Below are 13311 nucleotides of genomic sequence, written 5' to 3'. Positions count from 1 at the left end.
TTCCTCTCCAACTATTTTCATAATCAATTCATCCTTTTGAGTCAAATGAATCCTTTTGAGTCATTTTTTTGAGAAAAAATGTCAAAATTCTCTGGTTCCAGCTTAAATAAAAATGTTCTGGTGTCTTTAGACCTCTATGAAAGTAAACTGAATATCTATCTTAATATAAACAAGACATTTAAGGTGCATCTTGGACTGTGGGAAACAATGAACGATATTTTATTGACCAAACGATTAATTGAGAAAAAGAATCCAATAGATTAGACAATAATGAAGATAATTGTTAGTTGCAGCCCTAGTTAACACTTACAGCTCTGTAATTTCTGAATATTTTCTTATTGGTGCTAATTATAGGGAAACTAGAAATTCAAAGAATTTGCTAGCATAACCTAGAGTTTTACTTTTTACCTTTTATTCAACAAGTTTTTCATTTGGTAATTCGGGGAGTTCTTCACAAAAAAAAAACTGTTGCTAAACAGTTCATGATCATCAAAAGGCAAGAACATAAGTAAAAATTATTCTACACTGTTCATCTGTCAGTGATTTATTATATCATAACTTGTTTTTATCAGTCAATTATGGACAAAATATGCAGCAATTCATATACAGTATGTAGTGTGTTGGTCTATGCAGTCATAAGTGATGCATCAGTAATTTTTACTGGCACAAACTGCACATGAATAATCCAAACATTAACTGATCTGAACAACTTTCATATATAAAAATGTGATTGCACTTTACTGTGTGTAGGTTTCCACAAACTATTTGCATTAAAGTGTAAGTCATCACTGAAGTACGTAAAACTGCTGCTGCACTGTTCTCTGTGGGTCGAAGCTTTTAACTCACTGTCAAAGGCAAACAACTGATCTGATCTGATCTGTGATCCAGAAGTGCAACAAGCTTCAGGCGATAGAGAAGAGTGCAGCAGAAGTCTCCTACCTTCTCTGATTTAATGTTGATCAGTCTTTTAAACCACATCTCTGTGTTATCCCAGTGTTTAAAAAAAAAAAGTGAAGAAGGAACAATCAGAGTGGTTGTGTATCTAAAAGAAAGTGTTTCCTCTCCATGAAACCGGAATCATTTGGACCCGGAGACATCAAATCAAGAAGACTCATTTCTTAAATCAGACATCATCAATGTAAAAAAAACAAAACATCATCATCCATTTGAACACTTGATTAACAGACTAATTCTTAGTTCTTGTCATATTTGATCAGTCCCCACTGTTTGCCCTCAGTCTGTGTTGATATTTGTTTCGATGCAGGAGGACTTTGCTTGCAGTCGAGTGGTGCGCTGCGCTCCTCTCATGTCCTCCAACATGTCACTCTGTCTCCAGCAGCTGCCTCATACTAATGGCCTCGACCTTTCTGCCCCTCCACTCTCCTTCAAGCCCTGCCGTCATTATCACAGCTCGCTGTCACACTGCTGTCATACTGCTCATAATTGACATAATTGGACTTTATGACATTGACGGACATCGGGGTGAAATGAGGTGAATGGTGACTCGGCAAAGAAAGATAATAATAATAACAACACTGATGATGGTTATTGTGAGAGGGCAGGTAAGGATGCTTCAGCAGTGTGATTATGATGATAACTGATGATTGTAGAGATAATAATGATGAAACCTTTGAGTACATTACACACTATTATGAAATAAAGACTGATTCTGATATTTGGATTAAAGGTAATGATAAAGACTTTATGCAGATTGTCTGATGTTAATGTTCATCACAGTTTGAGTTTTAAATTTTATTTTACTTAATATAAACATCTTAATATTGTGTTACTGTAATACACAATGACAACTCACTACACTGAAGGCATTGAAGCCATAGTGGCACTGCATTTCAACTTATAATTATCATTATTAACATTGCCTTAAAGGACAGGTTCACAGTTTTTAAAGTCTGTCTTAAAACAACAGTCAGGTGTCCAAATGAATACTGAAACAGGTTTTTCTTGCTGTAATCATTCCTCCTGTTCATACTGGACATTAAAAGATTCCCTCCAAATGTGATGGGGGACAAAATCCACAGTCCTCGTTTTGTGCAAGAATGTATTAAAATTATGAACCTGTCCTTTAATTGTAATATCCAAATGATATGTTGTTATGTACCTTCTGTAATACATTAAAGGGGAACTTATTCCTGCACTTCTATAAAGTTGGGGAACAGAATCAGTTCTGTAGATGCTTTGATAAACTTTAATTTCATCTTTCCACAGCTTGTAAATGTTGACACTGCAGTACCTTTTGCTATTTGGATTCAGCTTGTATTGTTTTCATTCTGACGGTACACGTGGTGTTTTGTTTGACAGTTTGATATGTCGCAGTGAGAAAATCACAGGTGTAAACAATCAACTGAGTCCTCGTTAATGTGATTACCAACACCTGTGCTTTTCACACTATGACAAGACTAAATGTCTGCTGTGAAGAAGTCTTTTTCTAATTAGCAAATGAACTCATCACACACCTTACACATTGTATAATTTGAGTTCACGTGTATGTGAATTTTACATTTTTAATTTTGCAGCTGGCATGTCAATTTTTTTGACATCTCACCTAAAGTAGCAGTGGTGGGATCTAACTAAGTACATTTAGTCAAGTACTGTAATTAAGTACAATTTTGAAGTACTTGCACTTTACTTGAGTGTTTCCATTTAATGCAACCTTATACTTCTAGTCCACTTTTCACTTTTACATATATGGGTATTTTTTCTGTTGATCAATGTAAAAAAAAGCCACAGTAAATGTCCTTTGATTGCATGTTGAGAGATATTTTTTTTTATAAAAACATGAAAAATTCCAAGAGGAGTGAATTCTTTTCACAGATATTGTATATGTGTATATGTATAATCAATATATCAATGAGTGAGGACATTTTGCATGATGAGTTACTTTTGATACTTCATGTAAATTTTGCAACTAATACTTCTGTACTTTTATTTAAGTAAGATTGTGATTGCAAGACTTTTTACTTGTAAAGGAGTATTTTTATACTGCAGTATTGCTACTTTTACTTAAGTTAAAAAAAAAAAACTCAGTACTTCTTTCACCACATCTTTCTTCTTTGCTACATTAAACCCACGATGATGATGATATGAAGAAGGATGAAGCGGGGGAGGGATGGTGACGTTGATAATTAAGATGATGAAGGGCAGGTGTGGGTCGAGCGCTGGACCTTCACAGCTTTAGGTGCAAACACGGCTGGTTGCCTGGCAACCGTGCCCACCGGGGGTCCTTGTAAGGGCTGGAGCTGGGGTGAGACGAGGGGTCACCCGAACTCTACCTTCAAACCCCACAGCACACTAAAAATAGACCAGCGCTCTGTGTGTGTGTGTGTGTGTGTGTGTGTGTGTGTGTGGAGATACATGGAATAAGTGACATCAAGTGTACGCAGAAGGATGGAGGATGAGATTTGGGGGAAAGTGATACAGGCCAATGAGTGGTGAAGGCAAAGTGTGACGCACTAGCCAAGCTGCTGTAAGGCTGCTGTAATATGAGCTTTTTTTTTTTCTATCTGTCTTCTCTGAGAAAGCTTCATCCCCTTCTGCCTTACAGTACTTTCCTCGTGCACACACACTCTCACACACGCACACACACACCCATCTCCTTTTGTAAAAATACCCAAGGACAATCCTCACTATTAATAGGAAGTGTTGTCAACTGGCTCAGGAGAAATGGGACCTTCCTTTCAGCTAACTATTTTTGCAGCCCTTTGTAGCCGTGACCCTTTCCACTGTCAATTACAGTCATTTTCCACACTATCACAGCCAATAAAAACAGATTTTACATGCAAAAAACTCTTTTCAATAAAGTTATAACTAAATGTTGAGTAAAGAAACTAATCTCCACACATGTAGTCTGTTTTATTTTCCTGAAAGGCCATGGCCATTGTTTTCTGTCCATCATAAGCTCCCACAGAGAATTGTTCCCGAGCAGCAGTGATGGACTCAGTGTTATATTATTTACTTGGCTCCTCTTTCAGCACCGGGCTCTTTTGGCTCCAGCTCTGGAGCGGTAATCGAGCTCCACGCATACTGCAGGTGATTTATAGCCCCGGGCTCACCCCGACCACTACGGTCTGACTGCGTGTACAATAAAATAAACAGCAATCCACTGATTTTTGACTGAATGCATGTGCACTATGACACAAGTGAGAAACTTTTGGTTTGATGTTGGCTGATAGCTACTTATGTATCCATCTTGAGCCGTTCATCAGTGTTCGTAAGATCTATGGAATCTGCTTTTCCATGGCAGACTTTTTATATTTTAATCTACAAATATGTACAATCAGATTTGCAGTGTTAGTATCATAATATGCAGACAAACCAAGACTACAAGACTCATTTCAGAAACCAGGATATAATAAAAAAAGATTGTTTTTAACTTGTTCGTGCATGCAAATAAAATTGTAATCAGATGGTATATACAGTACCCGTCAAAGTTTGTTCCCTTGAATGAGAAGATGTGTCCAAACTTTTGGCTGGTAGTGTAATATGAGGAACAATATCATAAATCAGATGAAAGATTATACTTGCATTTAAACTCATATAATTGTTTATTTGTATTTAACAGCACATGATGCCTTCTTTAACACTGTATTTAGTTAATTAGTTAGTTAGTTGGACTTAGAAGACACCAGAAACAGTTGCAGTGGTGAAACATTTGTCAAACCAGAACAAAACGTCTTACATTACATTACAAACAATGAACGTTGTCTTCTGTAACTTCTGTACAAAGCTCTATAAATAAAATCAGCCACACAAAAGGTTTCCTTCCCGAAACACAGCTCAAGTTATTTTTTCATTGACATTAAGGACATTTTATCATAGTGTCGCCCTTAAATCATCATATAATGATCAATAAAACATAAATGGACTTACATACTAGCTTATTGCTTACATTGTACACACTATCATTACTCTACATCCATCCTAATACTGTAAATATACAGTTCCAGTCAAAAGTTTGGACACACTTTCTCATTCAAGTGAATGGGAAGATGTGTCCGAACTGTTGACTTGAGCTGTAGATAAATTCCTTTCTGTATGTATATTGGGCTGTTCATAACTTATAGACTCCTCACTAGTTTATTGCTAATTTGTACATTTATTCATCTTCATAATTTATCTATATGGACTTTGCTACTGTTTGCACTTCCAGGTTAGATGTTAAACTGCATTTCGTTGATGAATAAAGATGAATCTAAATATGGCTTTTTTTCCAGAAATGTTTCACGACAGCTTGCAGTAAAATGATGATTAAATTAATTCAGTATCAATTAATATCAAATGGCCCTCGGGGAAACAAATCTAAAAGTGTTTACTCCTCTGTGTGTGTGTGTGTGTGTATGTGTGTGTGTGTATGTGTGTGCGTGTGTGTATGTGTGTGTGTGTGTGTGTACCCCAGGAATAGGGCTTGGGTTGGGACAGCACTTAAAGCTTAGCACCATTCCAGCTAAACACCTGTCACGCACACACACACACACACACAAACACACACGCACACACACACACACACACACACACACACACACACTCACACACACACACACACACTTGCATACCATACACTCTGTCTGTCTGTTTGTCTGTCTCGCTGTCTGTCCGTCTGTCTGTCTCTCACTCACACTTGAACATACTGTGACAAGCTCAGAAATGTTGACGCTTGTGTCTGCAAGGTCACATTTCTATATTCTCTCACATGGCTGCTGGTCTCCACTACTTGTTTTTCTCATTACAGCCCGCAGGACTTGTGCATGTGTCTCAAAGCTTTTGTCTGCACTACTAACAGCTTCTGTCAGACATTTTCGGAGTGTGTGTATGTGTGTATGTGTGTGTGTGTGTATTTCTTTTGTTATAGTAGATTGCCTGCCTGCCTGTGTGTGACAATGTGCGCTTTTGATTGATTGCAGTCAATTAGACCTGCAGCGAGAGCATCTTTCAGTATTCGTCATCACTTTTGAGTCTGTGTTGTCATCCTATAAACTGCTTAAAGACGTGAGGAGGCCAAACAAAGAGTCTGCCACAGCCAGACGATGAAAAAAAAGCGAGGAGGTGATAAACACTGTTAGTTACTGAGCTCTTTTGTCCTCCACAGCCTCCATGTTTCTCTCTCTCTCACTAACTTCTTCATAGTGGACTCCCTCTCCCATCTTGCTCAACACTCATCCATCATCCTGTCATCGCTGCTGCTTCTCCAACCCTGTGCATCCAGTCATTCCCAGCCTGCCCGCACTCAGGCCCGTATATGGCGGGGCCATCCGGCAGGGGAGCCACAGGGTTAAATATACTCTGAAGCTCCAAGAATGCCAAACTCTTCCAACTAACCTGCCTGGCGGAGCAGAGGGGGTCCAACACACACAGTGTACTCATTGTCTAATTAGCATAAGTATTTTCCGCAGTAATTCTAATGAACTGGAGTCACATCTATGAGGTGCAGTTAGAAATATTTAAAATCTTCTTCATCCACTGTGGCAGGGAAATGTTGATGTGTTTTGTAGCTTCAAGTTAGACAACATTTTTCGACACTTTTTGATTCTGTATCTGCTTGTCACGGCAGTTTTTTCACACTTATACTAAGTGAAATAGTCTATATGTCTAATACACTATGCAACACATAGTAGTCTAATAGTCTAATGCAACTCATGTTTATGCATCAATGCATCAAAAAGAAAAATTCTGGAGGTTTTGTGCATCATTTTATGTACATTTCCTTGTAATTCACCACAACATATTTGCTTTCATTGCATGACTGTAGCCAGGATTTTAGAAACACCTCATCATCATGAGACGCCCTTAACATCTTTTTATATATTTTATTTATTCAGTTTTCTGTTCAGTTATTTTCTTGAAATGTTATTTTCTAACATTAAGCTCTAAATGCTGTTTTAAAGCCCTGTCTGGGGGAGAAATACCTGTAATTTTGATCTTGTTGATCTAAAAATTGTGAAATTTAAACATACTGAGTCTTAAAAGAACAAAGAACTTTGTTCTATTATTGTCAGCCAATGGACTTCTCCGAGGCACCTGTCGATCTGCAGGTGTGCAGAGGTTCTGCTCCCCAACATACTGAGTCTTAAAACACTGGAATAAGCTGATAATCATTATCCAAGATGTGTAAGTTCTTAAATGTAGAATGTAAACTCCCTCTGAAACCTTCAAATCTCCAAAAAAAAACACAACCTCACTGTCCTGAATAGTAGCTACAGCCCTGTTTCTTTGGAAATATTGTCTTTTTGAAAATATGATGCAATCTGTAAGTGTGAACAGCACTGTCTGTACACGAACAGTTCAAATTGAAGGTCCCCAAAGAATCTGTGGGACTGACGAGGTTAAGGACTGTTTTATATGATATACTACTTTATTACTACTTTCTACTTTATATGATATAATGTAATTATCTGAGAGGATTATTGGCTGATTGTGTCCGTAAGTAGATCTAATTTGTATTGGCTATAATTTAAAATTAAAGCCAACACAGACTATAGTCCACATTTCTTAAGGAGATAAAAACAAAATATAAATCAAATAGATTTAAATACAAGCTGACTGGAAGCAGGCTTCAGTAAACAAAACCACAACACAAATCTTGGAGACAAGGTGCTGAGTGTGTGTTTATGTGTGTGCGTGTGTGTGTGTTTTCTTGGATCTTGTTGGCTCTGCTTCACTGTAAAGCCCAAATAGATCTTCTAAGGAGGAAGTGGCTCTTTATCAGTCTCCGATCTCTTCTTGGACGACAGAGTAGAAAGGAGGGAGGGGGGGGAGTGCCGTCGGAGATTTGGTGACATAACACAGCAACACGAGAGCCTTGAGTGTATCCTTGCTTCATGTTCTCAGGGACGCACTCACTTAAGAGAGCACCCAGCCCTGGTTAACTTCCAGGGACGATTTTCTTGGGGCACGTGGCGGCAAAGTGATGAAGGGGGTGCAGGAGAGGACAGGAATCATGGGCTGGTGAAACAGAGAACAGGGAGATTTCAGGCGAGACATTACTGGGATGGCAGGAGACGGGAGAATATTCACACATACGTATGAACTAAGATTCATAAGTCACTGTCATAAAAGCTACTGTCACTGCAATTGCTGCAGCACCAGTGTTTTGCCTAAAATAATATTTTTCAAAGAATTCCTCATCTTGTATTTAATAAATAATATCAGCATCAGTAGGTTATGCCGGACTATAAAAAATACCACTGACTGTATTTATATGCACCTAAAAACTAACGACTGCTTGTCATCAAGTTAGAGACACAAGATGTTTACATCTGTTGCATTTAATTACTCTAAAATGCCAGAGTGCAGATGTTTTGGTCAGTAATTCTATATATAATAACTGTCATAACAAAGGTAGACTTTGCAGAACACATATTGAAGTTGTTCTTCCTGTGATTGTTTCACTTGCTAATTCCAAACTTTTGCTAGCAACAGACCATCACTTTCTGACATGTTGTTACTTCCCCCCTTCGTTGTCTCTTCCATATCTGAACAAATGTACACTCAAATCTTTAAAGCAGCTAGCTAGCAAGGGCTTAGATGGCTAAGTTACTGGGTAGTGGTAATAGCTGTGTTAAATGAGTAGCTCAACATTTTTGCTGAGAGTTAGATTAGATGAGTGAGATAAATATGAAGCTGGAGCCAGCAGCTGGTTAGCTTAGCTTAGCATAAAGACTTGAAACAGGGGGAAACAGCTAGCCTGGCTCTGTCCAAAGATAACAAAATCCACCTACCAACACCTGCAGAACTCACTTATTTACATACTATGCCTCCAAAAAGACGGAGGGGGTTTTAGGAGGGATTTATTTGCCTGACTGTTACCTGGGGGCAGTTGCCAGGCAACCAGCGGAGACTCCAAGAGGTAACTACTTCCACCCAAAAAATAGTTCAACTCATACCAACTCTCATGAAATGGTGAACTGTCTTTTTTCACTTTGATTTTTGTTGAAACAATCGTGATATATTGTGTACCTTTATCAAGAAAAAATCAAGTTTTCTGTTTACTTTCTCAAATTTAGATTAATAGTGAAATGTGAGAATAATTACTACAGTGCATGTTAACGCACTGTGCACACATTCCAACCTTGATGTAACCTTCAAGCCTCAGTGTAGCATCTAGGGGGGTCCTCGCCTGCATGGTGTCACATTCTCAAACCTCCCTGAAAGAACACCGAAATTCTGCCATTGTGTCATAGCTGCCTGCCCACATGCCCGCTGCACTATTTATACCAGAGGAGCACAACTGCTGCTATAGGTACAGTTACAGTGGGGCACTTCAAACCCCAGCTGCCCTGCCTCAGCTAATAATACAATGCAGAATACACATTGCCTACACACACACACACACACACACACACACACACACACACACACACTACTGCTTGCTCTGCTGCTACTTTTGGCCTTCACCATCCTCCCTCAAAGTGCTTCCTGTATCTATCACAGTGATGAGCAGCCACAGACAGCCAGCCATGACGTGCCCACCTCCCACACCGAACCGCCTGCCAACAAGCCCTCACACACACACACACGCACACACACACACACGCTGGTTACGTCACGACTGAACCTGTCTCCATCCCAGCTCCAAATCATTACGCACATAATCGTTTTATGGGGAAGTACAATGTGGAATATAACTGCAGTGTGTTTGTGAATGCATTTAAAAAAGTCCAAGAGTACAAAAAAAGAGAAAACAAGTCACAAAGAAGAAGTGTCTGGAGTTTTTATTTGACTTTTTACACTTTAATGAGCCTCCCAAGACACAATTTTGAAAACATATTTTATATCTTGAAATGGTAATGCAATGTGTGTATAGTCAGACACAATTTTTTTGTATTTGTATTTGTTGTCTGTTAGTATTTTCTGTCTGTTTGAAACATTTTTCATCTGTAGGTACATGTGTCTGTCAGGTGCATTTTAAAGTCAATGTATGATATGTTTATGTTGACATTAATACTGTTAAGGAGACCATAAAATGTTTCTAAAACGTAAAGGAGCATTTCATTTCTTTGTAAACGGGCACACCGTAGTCCACTGAAAATAAATGTACTTTTATATTCCATATTTTATAGTGTAGTGAATATATATATATGTTTATATATACGGATCATACTGTATATAAGTACTAAAAGTTATAGTTTTTCCAAGTTTTTGAGAAGACAAAACAATTCAGTCACAATGTTTATTCAGAAAACATATTTGCATTTTACATCTGATTCATGAACTAAATGCTGTAATAATCATTTCATTTTTGGGGCTGATTGTAAACAGACTACAGAACAGTGAGGGGTCAACAGTCAAGGACGTCCTGTTGTAAGAATACACTATCCTCTCTCTTGTCCATCTCACACTTAAATGTGCTTAAGACAACAACCACAACAGAAAACCTGACATGTCAACCCTCTTATTAACAACAGACAGCACCTTGAAAACATAAACCTCTGACTCTTGCCAGCTGGTGTGACACAAGCAGTTAATCAAAGTCACAATAAGGTTTGCTGAGTGAATCATTCACTGATGGAGGGATAATGTCAGTCTAATAAAACACCTGGAAAATCTATGTTACAGTTAAATAAATTTTACTTCTTTGTCCGTTAAGCAGATTAATCATGTTATTATGTGACAGGTTTGACAAGTATCAGATCATTGACTAGAATTGCATTTACAATTGTTTTTATTTCAGGAAATTGTTCATTTTGCAATCAAATCCTGTAAATCTATTAAAAGTTTAAACATTTATTTCCAGCAAAATTAGAAAACTGTATTTAAAACATTGAGGAAGTGTCCTTTTGAATTAAAATCTCACCTCAAACACTTCCACCTCAAATCAAAATGACTTTACAAGCATAACACACACCTAATCATTCTTTCCAAGTAATGATCCCAAACGAGTGTTTCAAGAATCGCCTTCTCATTGTGTGTGTGTGTGTGTGTGTGTGTGTGTGTGTGCCTCTGCTCGGGCGGTGCAGCATTATCACTGCTGTGTTTTATTAGCATTAGAGCACAGTGCTTAGAATGAGCCGCAGTAACCTGATCCCAAAGGGAGATTGAGCTAAATGTCAGTGAGCCACCTTGAGCTTTGCACCACTACGGCCGGCCCACAACGGCACCGCAGGTCAGAGGGGAGACACACACGGCGGAGCAGCTTAAACACAAACTGTAGCCTGGAGGAAGTAAAAACAGAGAGAGATATAGTAAGACTGCAGAGAGATGAAATGAGGAATGAAGGATGTCACTTGTTTTATTTTATGGTTCTGACAAATTTTACTAGTTGGTTCACAGAAAAGCAATATATGCAAGAAGATGGGTATCAATATACACATATCAGCTGTGATTTTCTCTTCATTTATTGAAGAAAAAGTATTATACATCGGTTATTTAAAAAGTATTACATATTTGCAATACATCTGCTAAAATATGAAGCATTAAAGGCCCAATTGGTCATTGCTTGACCATATAAATCAATTCTCTGCTTTGAGAATGCACACAGAGGTGCGGACCAGTGTGAGCTTCAATGTAAGTCTATCAAAATGAAAAGACATTGCACAACTCTCCAGCACACCACGCTGTATCCACCAAATGTCTCTGTCTGTTTCCCTTATATGAAATTAATTGATTCATCATGTGACTGATAAATCGCTATAAGCAACATGTATACAAAACATTAGAATCAACCACTTCTTCAGAATGATCGTGTATCACGTCAGATATCACATATCAGATGGATATTCAACTTTTTCACTCACTGAAAAGATGACTGTAAGATTACATGTTCTGGATTTATGGTCATCAATATTTCTCTTATGATTATTGTATCGATTAAGAGTAGTGATATTTTGTATAGTCATTTGGAATTATGATGTTTTGTGTGTGTTTTATACTAAAGTGTCAGTCACATTATGAATAATTTAAATGTATATAATTATTATAAGTTCATCACATTACACTTATAACCAAAACTTACAGATAAAAACTTTCATTTTGTGTCTTTCTTTGCCAATTTTAATTGAAGATATAAGAAGTTACTGATGTAAACAAACCTTTAGCATCATAAAAACATTCATAACTTAGATTTATGTGTTGCTTTAAAGACTTGCCAGTCAGTTTGGTGATAAAACACCTTTGCACCTTTTCTTTATGCCTTTAACAAAAACACAAACATGCATTATAAAAACTTCTGGTCCTGTCATATGATGTAAAACAATGGGACAAAACGTGACATGACAGGAGAGTACAGGATGTTAGAGTACATGCTAGAATATCACATCAGATTTAGTGGTGTAAGGCCTTGACACGACTTACTGAAGTATAATATCACATCACACGTCAAGTCGTATAAAAAAAACCATAAAACGAAATGGTGTTGCACGTCATGTCATCCAACAATATCAGCATCACGGTCACAGTCTACGTGTTTACACAAGAACAGCTGTTTAAAGTTTCTAAACCGATAATTAGCAGCTACTAATAGTTGCTTCTTTTTTCATACATTATCAACAGCCTGCCTCTCCCAAACTATGGAGCTAACATGCTTTCCGCAGCAATAAATGGGGCTTAAGTGAACTGAACTCACATGCTGTTCATAGATCCTAAAAGCCTCCCTCTCCCTCTCCCTCCCTATGGTCCTCTCCTTCACCCAAGCTCCTCTCTCCTCTTCTCTTTCCTCCTGCTTCGTGTCTGCACGCGTGTGATTATGACGACATAACTCTAACCATATCACCATCAGGGCACTGGAGAGGAGAAAGAGTAGAGTTGGAGAGTTCCTTCTGTCCCATCACTACTTCATCTTAACATCACTGCTTTTGTTTTTCCTCTGATAGCACACATGAACATTTATGGCATTAAAAGAGTTACAAACTGCACCAGAAAAACCAGAAGTGAAGGGTTTTATTCCCAAAAGACATCCTCTTTTGCTCTTAACACCCCAACACATGGACACCTTTCAAAACCTTGCATGTTTTTTTGTTTTATGTCCCCAAACATGTGCACACACATGCACAAAATAATACTCTGTCATGTGTCCATCAATGTCCCCTACCTCTCATTCAGAAAGTGTCACTGTTACGTTGCCCCAGCTCACTGTCCTGACCATGCATGTTCTCTTATGCACATCTTATTTCCAGCTTGCCAGGCAGTGGACCTCCTCTGCAGTTGTTGCCCTCTCCCACCTCCCCTCAGCCTATTCTTTACCACAGGGCCATCCCTGCCCACCTATTTGTGAGGCTCTCGGCCAATGAGGAGCGAGTACATGGTGAGCAAGCACCAATGAGGCCGCTTTTTCATCTGTATAAAACTTTTCAGGAAAGTTTG

At 38.3% G+C, this 13311-nt stretch overlaps 1 long non-coding RNA gene across 2 annotated transcripts; it reads right to left on the bottom strand.

The window, feature by feature from the left end:
* Nucleotides 1-4818: 4818 nt before the first annotated feature.
* Nucleotides 4819-13307, bottom strand: LOC137168674 (uncharacterized). Of its 2 annotated transcripts, XR_010924319.1 has the most exons (4): nt 13040-13307; nt 12575-12731; nt 11073-11165; nt 4819-7956 (listed from the first exon to the last, which is right to left on the bottom strand). It is a non-coding gene; the product is annotated as an uncharacterized lncRNA (long non-coding RNA). The 2 variants fall into 2 exon arrangements; XR_010924318.1 differs by lacking the exon at nt 12575-12731.
* Between the last annotated feature and the right edge of the window lie 4 nt (nt 13308-13311).

This window comes from Thunnus thynnus, chromosome 17, assembly GCF_963924715.1.
Source record: "Thunnus thynnus chromosome 17, fThuThy2.1, whole genome shotgun sequence".
Lineage (NCBI taxonomy): Eukaryota > Metazoa > Chordata > Actinopteri > Scombriformes > Scombridae > Thunnus > Thunnus thynnus.
Note: the sequence above shows the minus strand (reverse complement) of the source record. Positions and strands in the feature narration are given on the sequence as shown.